This window comes from Oxyura jamaicensis, chromosome 18, assembly GCF_011077185.1.
Source record: "Oxyura jamaicensis isolate SHBP4307 breed ruddy duck chromosome 18, BPBGC_Ojam_1.0, whole genome shotgun sequence".
Lineage (NCBI taxonomy): Eukaryota > Metazoa > Chordata > Aves > Anseriformes > Anatidae > Oxyura > Oxyura jamaicensis.
The window spans coordinates 4594770-4607244 of record NC_048910.1 but is presented as its reverse complement, the minus strand read 5'-3'; the positions used below and the strand labels follow the sequence as shown (position 1 = coordinate 4607244).

The 12475-nt window shown below is 41.8% G+C and overlaps 1 protein-coding gene across 3 annotated transcripts in view; it reads right to left on the bottom strand.

The window, feature by feature from the left end:
* The window catches only part of TNRC6C (trinucleotide repeat containing adaptor 6C), an 82493-nt gene that overhangs the window by 57493 nt on the left and 12525 nt on the right, over positions 1-12475 (bottom strand). The gene's annotated exons all lie outside the window — the stretch shown is intronic.

Here is a 12475-nt window from a genome sequence, read left to right as displayed (position 1 = left end):
TGATGCACAAATACGTTCTATGTATTGGGATTAAAAAATGAATTACAATTGAAGGCAATTTATGCAGTACATAATATTTAAACACTTCAAAAACATGGAGCTTATGCTTTCAAAAGTTACAATTAAAATCCTGATCACAATTACCACCTTTAATTGGAAAGAATGACCAACTTGCATAACTCTTGTGCTATAACAACTCTATTTTGGGGACATTTTTTAATCCGGTGCCTGAGAAAGGAGCCAGGTTTTTGTACCCCACTGAAGAGCACGAGCATCATCCCTGTGCTTTGCAACCTTACCTGGCACCTGCTTCTCTGTAAAGCACTGCTCGTTTCTAAACCAACACTGAAATGCAGTGGCTGAAAAATGCCAACATTTCAGTGTTTTATTCAAGCTACACCTCTGCAGGCACGCAGGCGAATGGCATGAGGATGATCACGCCCACGCCACTGGTCCTTCCCGTATCACAATGACCAAAGGAAAACTGCCTTGTCTGCTGTAAGCATCGCTCAACCCAAGCTGCAAAATGGATTCAAATGTGTAAAACAGTCAGCACTACTTTTGAAAGGCAAAATCTGTTTTTATCATCAATGAGCAGCTCTAATCCCTCACTGTGTGCTGGGCATGCACTTGCCCAGACGGCTCTCCCCGGGACAGCACCCTTCTGGTTCAGGACCTGCACCCAGACAGGCTGCCCAGAGAAATCCGTGCCTGGAGTTTACATTGCAGAGAAATAAATTCATACAGTTATTTGTAGGTCAGTATTTCAGCACAAGATTAACACAGCTTTTCTTGAATCTTTTAAGCCTTAAACCTTTAAACACATTGTATACTGTCTTAACTGTTCCTTTTCCATAGCTTTAGCCTCTTCTTTATGACCAGGACAAAATAAAACGTCCTATAAAAACCACTGCAATTAAAACAGCCCGAAGAGCCTTACTTAAAAATAAGGATAAATTCCCGTTATTCTCCACTTACACAAAACACACCGCCTTTTAGAGTACTTTAACTTTTTATTCCTTATTGTAACAGATCCGTGTGGTTTAGAACAGGAGGGAGGAAGAGAGGAGAAGCAACAAGTTAGTACTGAACAGACGACGCATTTAAACCGAACGGTAAGCTACTGCCATCACAAAATGCAGAACAATTCATTTCAAATACCAAGTCTGCATCTTCAACATGTATGTGAAACTATGGTTTTCACGGTATACATAAACGTCACCCAAGTGGGGTAGTATTACTTGGTTTTAATGGCTCTTGGGTTTTAGTAAGCACTGCTGACTTTACCATTCCTCCTGGCTTTCAGGAACTGTAGAGTGTGCTATGGATCAAACCCATCCTGTTGCTGGACAGCAATCCCCAGGCAAGGAATCTCAGGGGTTCCCAGGCCCCTGCGCAGCCTGGAACGGGAAATGCCCCGTGTCCATGCATCCTGTGCCGTCTGTCCAGGCTCGGGCTCCTGCCACCCCGTGCTCTGTTCCCTGAGGGCTGCATCACCCTTGGCACACGTGTACTCAGTCCTAACTGCCTGGTTTCCAAACCGAACCGCATCAAAAGCCAACTCCTGCCTCATTTTGCTTGCCTTGACAAATCAAAGGGATAATTAAAATAGAGACAACTTTTTGTGCGTAAATATTCCCATTTCACATATTCCCATTAATATTCCCATTTCATTTGGGAGATAGCAAGCAGAAAGAGAAAAAATTAGAGAGCTGGGCTTATTTATTTATTTAAAGGCAGAGATATAAGCATTTACTGACTGCGAAATTTCAAGCGCTCAGTACTTCTGGAAAAGACGAAGCTGTACGTGACTTGCCCATGGCCAAAACGAGCACTCAGGACACAGTCTGATCTACCAAAAATAACAAGCTGCTTCAGCCAGGAAATTTCTCCAACTTGGATGACGGACCAGCCACACGAGCACCTGTGCCAGCGCCACTGAGGGCTCAGCGGGAGGGGAGGGAGAGGAGCCACGGCCCCATCCAGCGCCACCACGCCTCGCACCCGGCCCCTCGTCGTGCTGGAGGTCCGGGGATGCTGGAGGTCCGGATCGTCTGGAGATGAGGCTGGAGGGGACAACCCCATGGCAAGGCAGGTGAGAGACCGGTGCCCCAGTGCCTGCCCTGATTTGGCCTTTCAAGGACAAAAAAAATAACCTACAGGGATTCTTCAGTGGAATTTAAGAAAAATTGCAGGAGAATTAAAAACCGTTAACCAGCACAATGTCAATAGAGCCAATATTTGTCGGGCCCTAGGATTTTCTTAAGGAATATTAATTAATTTGAAACATATTTGAAAGAGCAAGGCAAGCTGCTTTTTATCAAGCATCACTTTCTCCCTGTGATGCAGAGAAATCACATCAGATACCTTCAAGTAGGCATGCAGATGAAATACACTGCTCATCTAATCAGAGCGGATGCAAGTTTTTTGCTTTAATGCCAATTAACAAAGCAGTTTCATCACAGAGGTGTGGCCAGAGAGCTCGTTTCAGCATCAGGAACGTTTCCCTCTAAATATCTGAATCATAGATGAGAGAAAAGAACAAAGAAAATCAAAATATCAGACACACCGTAGTTTAAAAAATATTCCTGCATAGTAATAATACTGATTTTTCTCTAACCAGCATGCCAAGTGCTTTTTATTTTGCACACCAAAACCTCTTGAAGACTAGCAATGAGGAGGAAGCTCTTGGGAGAGCACGGTGTATACAAGCACGGTAGCTGGAAAATAACCATTTAATTACACCATCGGCAGGAAATAAAGCAGAAAGTGTCAGCAACCTAGAAGGGCTTGATTCCCAAATCCCGGCTTCGTATCAGGCTAGAATTCAGCCTTCAAATACAGGAATAGTATTTGGAGAATATACGTTACAAAGACAATACAATACGACTGCATGCTCTGAAAAAAATCAGCACCTATTTATTGAAGTCATCCTCGGCAACATGTAAGCAGCAATTTTCATTTGATGCGCACTGAGAAACACCTCCTGTTCAAAGCGTCTCCATCGGATTTACTAATTATCAATTGTCATTTGGTGCTGGCTCTAAGTGCTCCCTTCTACGCCAGCCGGCCACCCTCCTTCCTGCACCGGGTGCCTTTTGAGCTGGCGGCTACCCTTTGCAGAGCGTAGGAGGTACAGAGCTGTAACACGGAGCGTGCTGCAGGCTCGGAGCAGCGCAGGCACAACCTCCTGCACGCGTGGTCAGTAGGGGCTGCCGAGATCAGCAATGCTCTGTGATGCTCTGCGCGTTATACGTCCATAATCAGCCCCAGGGGCCGGGCTGCCAATCTAGGGAGAGACCTCGGCGGTCCCCGAAGGAGCAGCCTGTCTACCCTTTCACCTGAAAGTAATACGCTGTCACGGCTAATGTTATGTGGGCAGCTGCTGGAAACCCGGGGATTAAAAGGTTGCCTTTATGGCTAAATTTGTTTGAAGGCTAAGAATATGGGTTAAAATATATGGGGGAGATAATTTAATACAAAGTGGTTTTCATCGCCATTAGAAACACATGATTAAAGAGCTAAAGCAAAGATATTTAAGTGGAGAGAATCTTGCAAAAATACAATTAAAGCATCAAATAAGAGCCTTGATACCGCTTGCTCTCACGATGTTTGTGATGGGTATCTGCTGCTTCTGCGTTCTGAGAGCTGTGCACATACTAAACAATGAGCTTGCTTGTAATAATTATCAGTACTTAATGGTATCTAAACTTCGTAATCCAATTTCACCCAAACAAATCCAATAATTACTCCATATGCTTTTTGATGATTACAATCTCGGGAATCCCAACTGCATAAAAAAGTGTTATGTGCAATTGTAGGTGGATTTTATTAATATAATGAATAGGATCAGTCTAACAGATTTCAATTACAACAATAGCTTTTAAGTACATTTCTGTGACATAAGGGAAGAACATGCATAAATGAAAGAAACTGGTTAAGCCACATAATACTGATTTATGGCAGCTTTTTCCTTTCATTCACCTCATTAACATTTCTCTGTATTTCAGAATCCCACACTCCGGCTCTATAGAACTTGCATTTCCAAAGCCTTTAAGGAGCAGACATTCCAGAAGAGAAACAGTTAAAGCCAGAAACGCATTCTTGGCTGCTACTGTGACAGGATTTATTTACAGCTTCTATTAAACACAGCAGCTCCATTACAAAGTGCTGTATGTGAGAAGAATTTTTGATTATACAATGCCAATGCCTCACTGCGTTAAACATATCATGCCAGTGTATTATTTTTTTCCTTCAGCAATTCGTTCAGGTCATTGTTTGATGGGTTTATGAATTCATTACAGGAAACAGATGGATCCCATAATTCAGAGCTATTCTCCCAGCCAATCATATGGGCATTTTTTTTTTTCTTCTCATCTTGCTCCCCCCTCCAAATCAACCTTAATGAAGCCACTTCCTCCTCCATGTCCAATTCCCCGCACATACAGACTGCAACGCCAACCGGTGCTTATTGAAGCAACCTCGGAACTGGAGCTGCTGTGAAATAAAGGTGACCACCCCCAGACACAGGCACCCCCCAGGTCAGACAGAAAGGCACGAACTTACCCAACTCGGGTGAAGGCAAACAGAAAACACAGGGTTGTGGTGGGCAAAAACCAGCTGCCTGATTGGTGAGAAATCCCTTTTTGTGTGCTGAAAAATGTATTTTTTTAAAAAGGAAAAAAATGTTGCCCCCCAATCTACTTTCAAAGGACGAATTTTCATTTAGCAAATTACCTCCTTTGTCTACTAAGCACGGGTATTTTTTATCCACAGTGACATCTACTGGCAAAAGCAAAGGCATTTCAGAACACGATTGCATAAAAACCTAATACTTCTCCATGTTTCTATACAAAAGTGGGCAGTTTTCTGTCTTGCTCTTTTCTTCTCCCAGCAAATAAATTTATTGGGGGAAAAAACAAAACAGAACCTGCAGAAGAGTTACAGTCTAATGCCAATAAATTGAAAAATTCACAAAACAGCTTTAAAACTGTAACCAGAAGCTGCCATTTGACAACAAAGCCTACAGCCAGGGTAAAAGTAAAAATACGTGCCTTATTAAAAATAAAGCCTTACAACTTTAATATCTAAAGCAACACACCATTTTTGTACTAATTCCTGCACACAGCATTTAAGAAACAGTAAGAACAAATGAAGCCTTTTCCTCATTTAATTTTTATCCCCCGCATTTTACCTCCCAGCTGACCACAGTGCATCTCCTGCTTTCCTCTCCCCTTCTTTCTCTTGAGTTTTGCAATGTTTCCTGCCTCCTTCCTTACCCTTTCAACATCCCACTGCTAAAGCCTCTCACCATAACCTATCTTTCCTAAAAAGCTCTACCGATTTTTCTCACGTCTACCAACTTGGACCTACTCTACAGAATTCCATTTTTTTTTTTTTTGCCAGGAAATTTGGAGTCAGAATAGGATTTAACAGGAAGCTGCAGCATTCACAGCAAACCTCTGTGTTAACCGTTAGGATTTCTCCGTTGTCCCACTAACTCACTTGTCTGTAATTCAGTGGTGGGATGCTACCGAGGAGGCTCCATGGAGAGAAGTACCATCTAATCCCTCATCCCGGATCATCTTCCTGCTTTAGGAAGAGGGATGTGTACGATGTGGTCATTCAGCCCATCTTAGCCGTGCGCCTTTAGAAGCAGCTTTAGTTCTGTAATGTCTGCCAGGATTCGTATATTAGCAAAATGCAACTGAATAAAAATACTGTATGTTTACCGATGTCATTGTTACACGCTGCACGCTTTATTTGAACAGCCAGAGCTTAGAATTCTGCAACAGACAAAGAAATCACACCTCTGAATACACATCCATCCATCCACCCACCCCAGATCACATTGGAAAAGTTTTTTTTGCAGTAACAGGAGAAAAAACAGTTTTGTTAATTGATTCTACAAAAGACTGACATTTTATGCAGGGAACAGCTACAGGTGAGTGCTTTCTTGCTTGTTCTGCAGTAGTTTTTACATCTTGCTTACCAACCATTATGTTCGTTGGCTGATGGAGCTCTCCAACCTTAAATAAATGCTCCTGGGCTTTCCGTGAGACGGTATCTATGCTAGGATCAATTCAAAAGCCGCTCTGCAGCTCCTATTTTTTGCAGTCTTATCCATTCATCTGAAGACATTTCACAGGCTTCATCAAGATATGGGCGTAATTTATTCTAAAACTATATTCAGACATATGATCATTGCGTGGAGTTAGCAGATAACTACCCACCATAAATTGATATATATTAAATGTTGAAATGTATTTGTTATCTATTCAGTGGGTTTCAATTCAGTCAAAAATTAATTCCTAATTTTGATGCTGGAAAACCTCCTTTGAAAATATGTCATCCAGAAAGATTTTACAACCATCTGTGGGAAATCAATATTTTATGAGGAAATCATAATAACTTAGAGGGCCCACAGTGACAAGTCAGTCGCAAATCATCTTCCCAGGAGTAAGACTTCCACATTACTTCTTATAAATTAAAGGTTTTATTTTAATCTTCATAGCTGGATCTGCTAGAACCATATAAATATTAAAGTAAGCTGGAAAGTGTATGCCGTTTGGTTGTATTTCACCATTTTTGAAGAACTAAACATTATTTTCTTAAATATACATTGGTATTAACAGTGCTGTGGCTTGTTCAAAAGCTCCCTGCTGGCTGGCTGGCCAGCTGGCAGGCTAACCAGCAGACACAGCCATTATTTCACATTAAGGACATTCCTCCAGACCTCAGCAGATAGGAAGGAAAGGGAAATAACGGCACTTATTTAGCCTCTGCCCTGCACCCAGCTGCACATCTCAGTGACTTTGTACCTCTGGGCCTCCATGGACATCCGACAAAATTTGGTCAAAATTCGCCAAAAATGTCTAAATCTAAGCGGGGAGACAGACAGCCACACAACCCAATCTCGTAAGCCCCACTTCCTTAGGAAACCAAAAATATACCCATAACAATCAGTTATTATTGGGGCATTTTCCTGGAGTCATAAATAAAGTGTCTCTAAAACTTCATGTTTGCACTGGTTTTGTAGAAGTTAGTATTGATAATTTTGTACTAATGATGGTTTCTGACATGATATTGTCATAAGTAAACTGGGGAAACGTGAGCTAAATGTAAAATTGGTTGAAATATTCTCTGGGAGAATCAATGGCTTGTTGTCATAACAAAATCCTATTTCAGAATATAATCCACAGGGACTTGATCTACACCTATCCTGTTCAATATTTTCATTAACAACTGCATGATGGACTAGATAATATCCTTATTAAACCACCCAGTGACCCTGAGCTAGGAAACAAAAATATGGGGGTGATGATTGCCGCGGCACAGGATCCAAATTCTGATAAACCGATGGGAAACTAACAATGAAGTGCTGTGAAAGAAAGTTGGCTGCAATTCAGTAAGGAAAGCCACCTTATTAGGCAGGAAGAATTAAATGCAGAACATCCAACAACTGATCCCATAGCTGTTTTGCAGAAAAAGGTGCCGTGTTTTAGCACATCGCAAACCAAACCAACGTAAAAAGGTCAGGCTTGTAAGAAAACAAGCATTGTGATGGAACAAATAACTAGCTATGAGGCTCAAAGTAACCCTCCTACATCCATATGGCATCTTAAAGCCTTCACTAAAGCACTGCCAGTACCTGCGGTTGGCCATCTCTCTTCAAGAAAGAGCCTGACCACCTGGAAGGAATACAAAGGAAAGAGGGGTGTGGAACCATGAACGACCACAGCACACGGAAAGCCAAGTAGGAGCTCAGTCTCGAAGACCCTGGGTACACACAGCAGAGAATAAAATACAAAGGAAGAGGAGGAAATAATTGCTGCACCCCACAGTGAATAGGACAAGACATGCTGGGTTTAAATAGCAGCCACAAAAATTAGGATTTACATTTTTTACAATAACGATGATTAAGGATTAACTGAAGACATGCTACAGGTTCGGTGATACTGCCTCAGGGCAAGAAGCTGAACAGCTGTCCTCTCAAGAACCTTCCTGGCCGTATCTCCTACAATCCCACAATAACACACAGCTCCAAATCCAGTGCTCCCACTTTCCTCAGTCATGACAAAGAAATCATCTTCTCTCAGGTTGGTAATCACAGTATTGTCTTCACCTGCTGGTTTTTAAGTAAGTTTAAGATGTGTTCCTTATTCTTCAACACCACTTGTCCAGACCCAACCTGCTTTGTTCCCGATTAACTTCAAACTGTCTCATTCCCAAATTACCTTTTATCCCTCCACTCCACTGTAATTAAGTTTGCCTTCTCTTTGTAAGTCCATCGCAGCCCCCCCAGCTGCAGAACCACCCAGCAACATCGAGTCCTAACCCCACCATACACGAACCTGTATTCACAGATTTAACTTCTCTTATGAGCTGGAGAGGCTCCCAATAAAAACCAAACATCCTTGCATATTTCTGCGCTCAGATACTAGATTCTGTTTCACTTTCTTAAACAACATCTACACATTTTTCTTTCCTATCACTCAGCAGAGAAAGTGCCAAATACTTCTCTTGACAGAAAGAGACAAAACCTGTTTACTTTGTGATGCAATCTGCATTTTTAAAAGTTTTCTTCAACCCCGTGCTATGCTATTCTGGTTTGGTTTCACACGCAGCAGGCTCCTGAAGAATACTTACACTTGAAACAGCTTCCAACATTTTCCTCGCTGCTTTCTTCCACGTTAGCACTGATTATAATTTTAATTTTAAATTCACAATTAATTAGCTGTGCCATTAAAAATGGTACAGCTAATTAGGTTGATAGGTTGTCATCAACAATAGATTGATAATCCAAAGCAAATATGATGCTGTTTAGCATTGTATTCTTTCACCCTGTAATGCGTATTGTAGGTTGTGAGTGCACACACATGGTTTACCATGGCCTGGTTGATGAATGGAAATTGGCTTGCATACATCAGGCCTCAAATTTAGAAGTCCAAGTCATGAATCAAAATTCTGGGTAATGGAACAGTTAAATTATCACAGCAATGTTCCTTCAGGATGTGAACTGATAACAGATGGTAACTTTCAAGGCTTAACAATTTGTCTGGTTTCTTTCAAGCAGTAGTTCTTCGATTTACAGATGATGTTAAGCAGTATTTATGAATTCATGCAACTCAAATTCCAGTGTTAATCATCTATCCGCTCTCAGATTTGTTCAAATATGCACCCACTGTAAAGCAAAGACAAATAAATAAATAAATACATCTTGCTAGGAGCTGGTCCCCAGGCTACCATTTGTCCTGAAAGTAAGCCTCAGACATTTCTGCACAGACATATTTCGTCCAACACGTCATCGTACATTAACTTTGAATTCAGACTCTCGTAAACTCAATTCCCACCTCAAAAGCAGGACAGTATCAGCTAGACTCGTCTCTCTAAACAATACACGCACATTAGAGAGCCAACTTACCTACTGAAAAAAGGAAAATAATAAAGCTATTGGAAGTTTTTAATCACTCGTGTTAATAACATTAAGAAACATTAGCATTAAGAATTGTCTGTAAAGGATGGAGGAGAGATAAGAGTTATTGCTGAGATGCCAGAATGAATTGGCTCGTGCAAGGAACTGTTACTGAACAAAGTGAGAGGACAGCTCTGAGTGAGGAGCATTGCTCCACCAGAGCTCAGAAGCATTTGCAGAGTTTTCTCAGGTTTCTGAATGAGGTTTTCATATAAAACAAGTTCAGCCCCTAATAGCTAGGAGAATTCACGTCTTGGATACTTCCTCAAAGTATTTTAAAACATCTAAATCCCAACCGCTGATTTTAAAAAGACCCACCAGGGACACAGACATGAAGTTGTAGTTCACCAACAGGACAACTTGTTACAGGGCCCCTCTCACCTCTGCTCCTGCCCTCCAAACCTTCCCAGGTGTTGCTCCAGGCAATGCAACCCGTCAGTAACTGCACAATACGAGTCAGAGACAGGAAACAGCGTACAGCTAAATTATACAATGCTAACACTATCATCACTGCAAGTACTGGTGGGGAAATCCAGGCACAATAATAACAGATTAAATAACTTCATACAGAGCCACATAAGAATTCTGGGCAGAACCAGCAACTGAATCCTTTAATTTAAGCTGACTGTGTGCATTTAATCTTATTAGACAACATTTTACACACAGTTTTCATATTTAAAGGATTTTTTAAAAGCAAATTTACAAATGGTGCTAAGGCAAACTGGCAACAGTCTTTTTCCTTCATTCAATAAAAGCCATCTCCAGCCTGAATAGCAAGTATTCTTTACAGCAGAGATCTGCTCATTGTTAAATCACTTGTAGGAACAGATGAATAAGAAAGCCCACAGTAACTCAGTTCATACATAATTAACGACTGGAATTATCTCAGTATTGACCAGTTCACCGTATACACCAAGAGCCTACAATTTCATTTGCACCTTGAACAGTGACACATCTATCGGTTACAGCTGACACGAACAAGTCTCAAGACTTGTAAAAACCACACAGTAAGCAGGGCAAGCTGGTGGATCACCAGATTACACATTAAGATGTAGTTTTTATAACTTAACAGAAATAAAAATCTTATAAACAGATCCGTGTCTTTGGATGTGGTTGATGCCTAGATCACGTCAAAAAGACTGTTAGCATCAGCCCTTTTGTAGCAGAATACATTCAGGGTCTGGAGGTCGGAGCTCACCCTGAATAATGACTGCTGAGCTCTGCAGAGATGCTGAAGGCAGCTCTTCACGCTGGGGCTGAAGGGAAGACAGTGAACCAGGGCACAAATTCTGCCAGTTCCAAATAAGTGGTTGTATACCGCAAAGAGATACCTCACGTACCCACCACTTCCATCTTGGATTGCCTCTACAGAAACATGTTCAGCGTCAGGATCTGCCACAGATGTATACAGATGTAGAGATTGCATCTCACCTAGAACATGTGCTGCACCTACGGCTGTGCACGCATGTAGATGTACCAATTTTAGGGTGTCCCAGGGCACAGTCAGTGCCAGTATCCCAGCCAGGCTGCAGGAGAACAGGAAATACTGAATATTCACGTTATGTCGACCTGCTTTTCCAATTTGAAACCTGAGCTGGAAAGCAGGTAAGGACTCTAGCTAATTTTATGACTGTCTGGAAATTGCCAGCATGTATTTATGGATCAATTCCTTAACTCGTGCACCGGGACACATTGGACCTACTGGCTACAAAGAGTGTGCACGCATGCTCTGATCAATAGACGAGAGAGGCCCCAGGCCTATAATGCACACATAAAAAAATGCACACATACACAAAAATTTGTAGCAAATCCATTCTGGGTCTAATCTACCCTAGACCTGTCAGATTCACTATACATGTGCACACATTTTTGTTCTGGAAAATATAAATATAGCTACTCAGATGACTTCATGTTTCAGGGGGTGGAGGCAGGAGGGACAATTGCATTGGCATTTAGCTCCCTTCAGACGCTCCTGGGTACGCACGGAGATCGACGGCTTGCTGATTGCAGGCCTGCTGGTGAAGGTAACGTGCTCGACACGATCATGAGATGAAGTTTAATTTTTATTGACATTGGCTGTGTTGCTGAAATCACGGCACTACGCATACATGTCAAATCGACTAGAGCCCTGTATAAACACAAAGCCTTGGCTCCACCGTCATGTACATTTATGGTACCAAATAAATATTTTAAGTGCAATACTAAAATAGTAACAATTTTGCGGGCAAGAGCAACATTTTAAATAAACCAGTAAAAAGACCCTGCAGGTTTGGCACAAGCCTTTAAGTTCACATTCTATTACAAGAGAAGGCTTACAGTACAGCCCTGCAGATAGCAGAGGGATGGCAGAGGGATGGCCAAGCTATCGGCTGCATCAGTCAGCACACGGCTCCGCAGGGACCGGACTCCCCTCCTCAGCAGGAGGCTCTGTTGCGAGCCTTGGGTACCTTCACCCAGGGAAACTGGGCGTTGTAACGCAAGGAAAGCTCAAACCGAAGTATTTTGGCTTAGATTTCCAGGTCTGAAGGAATTCTCATGGGGCTAACTGAAAGGGTGAGATGAAGCAGCGTTCACTTGTCATTAGCGAAATTATTTCAGGAATGAGTGCTTTGAGCAACTTGGTTCTTAGAAACCAAGAAGATGGGAATATTATCACCACTTCAGAAAACCATGCTTCACAAAATTTCACAGATTTTTGTTTCTAGCAAAATGTTTGAGGTTCCACATCTTGTTTTGGATGCAGTTCCTAGTACTGGAAACACAAGCTGTGTAAGCGTCATTCCTGTGGCTTTCAAATGATCAGCTGAATAAAATCTGGACCCCAGAAATGATGTCTTGCTCAGATAAACCCAATTAAAGTCATGCTCTAAAGAGGAAAACGAAAACAAAAAAATTAAGCCTGACTTGCTGCATACTGATTTAGACAAAAAAAAGAATACCGAACACAGACGTTGCATTTCAGTTCTTTTGATACCTCCCTTTTAAATCTAAACAAGATTT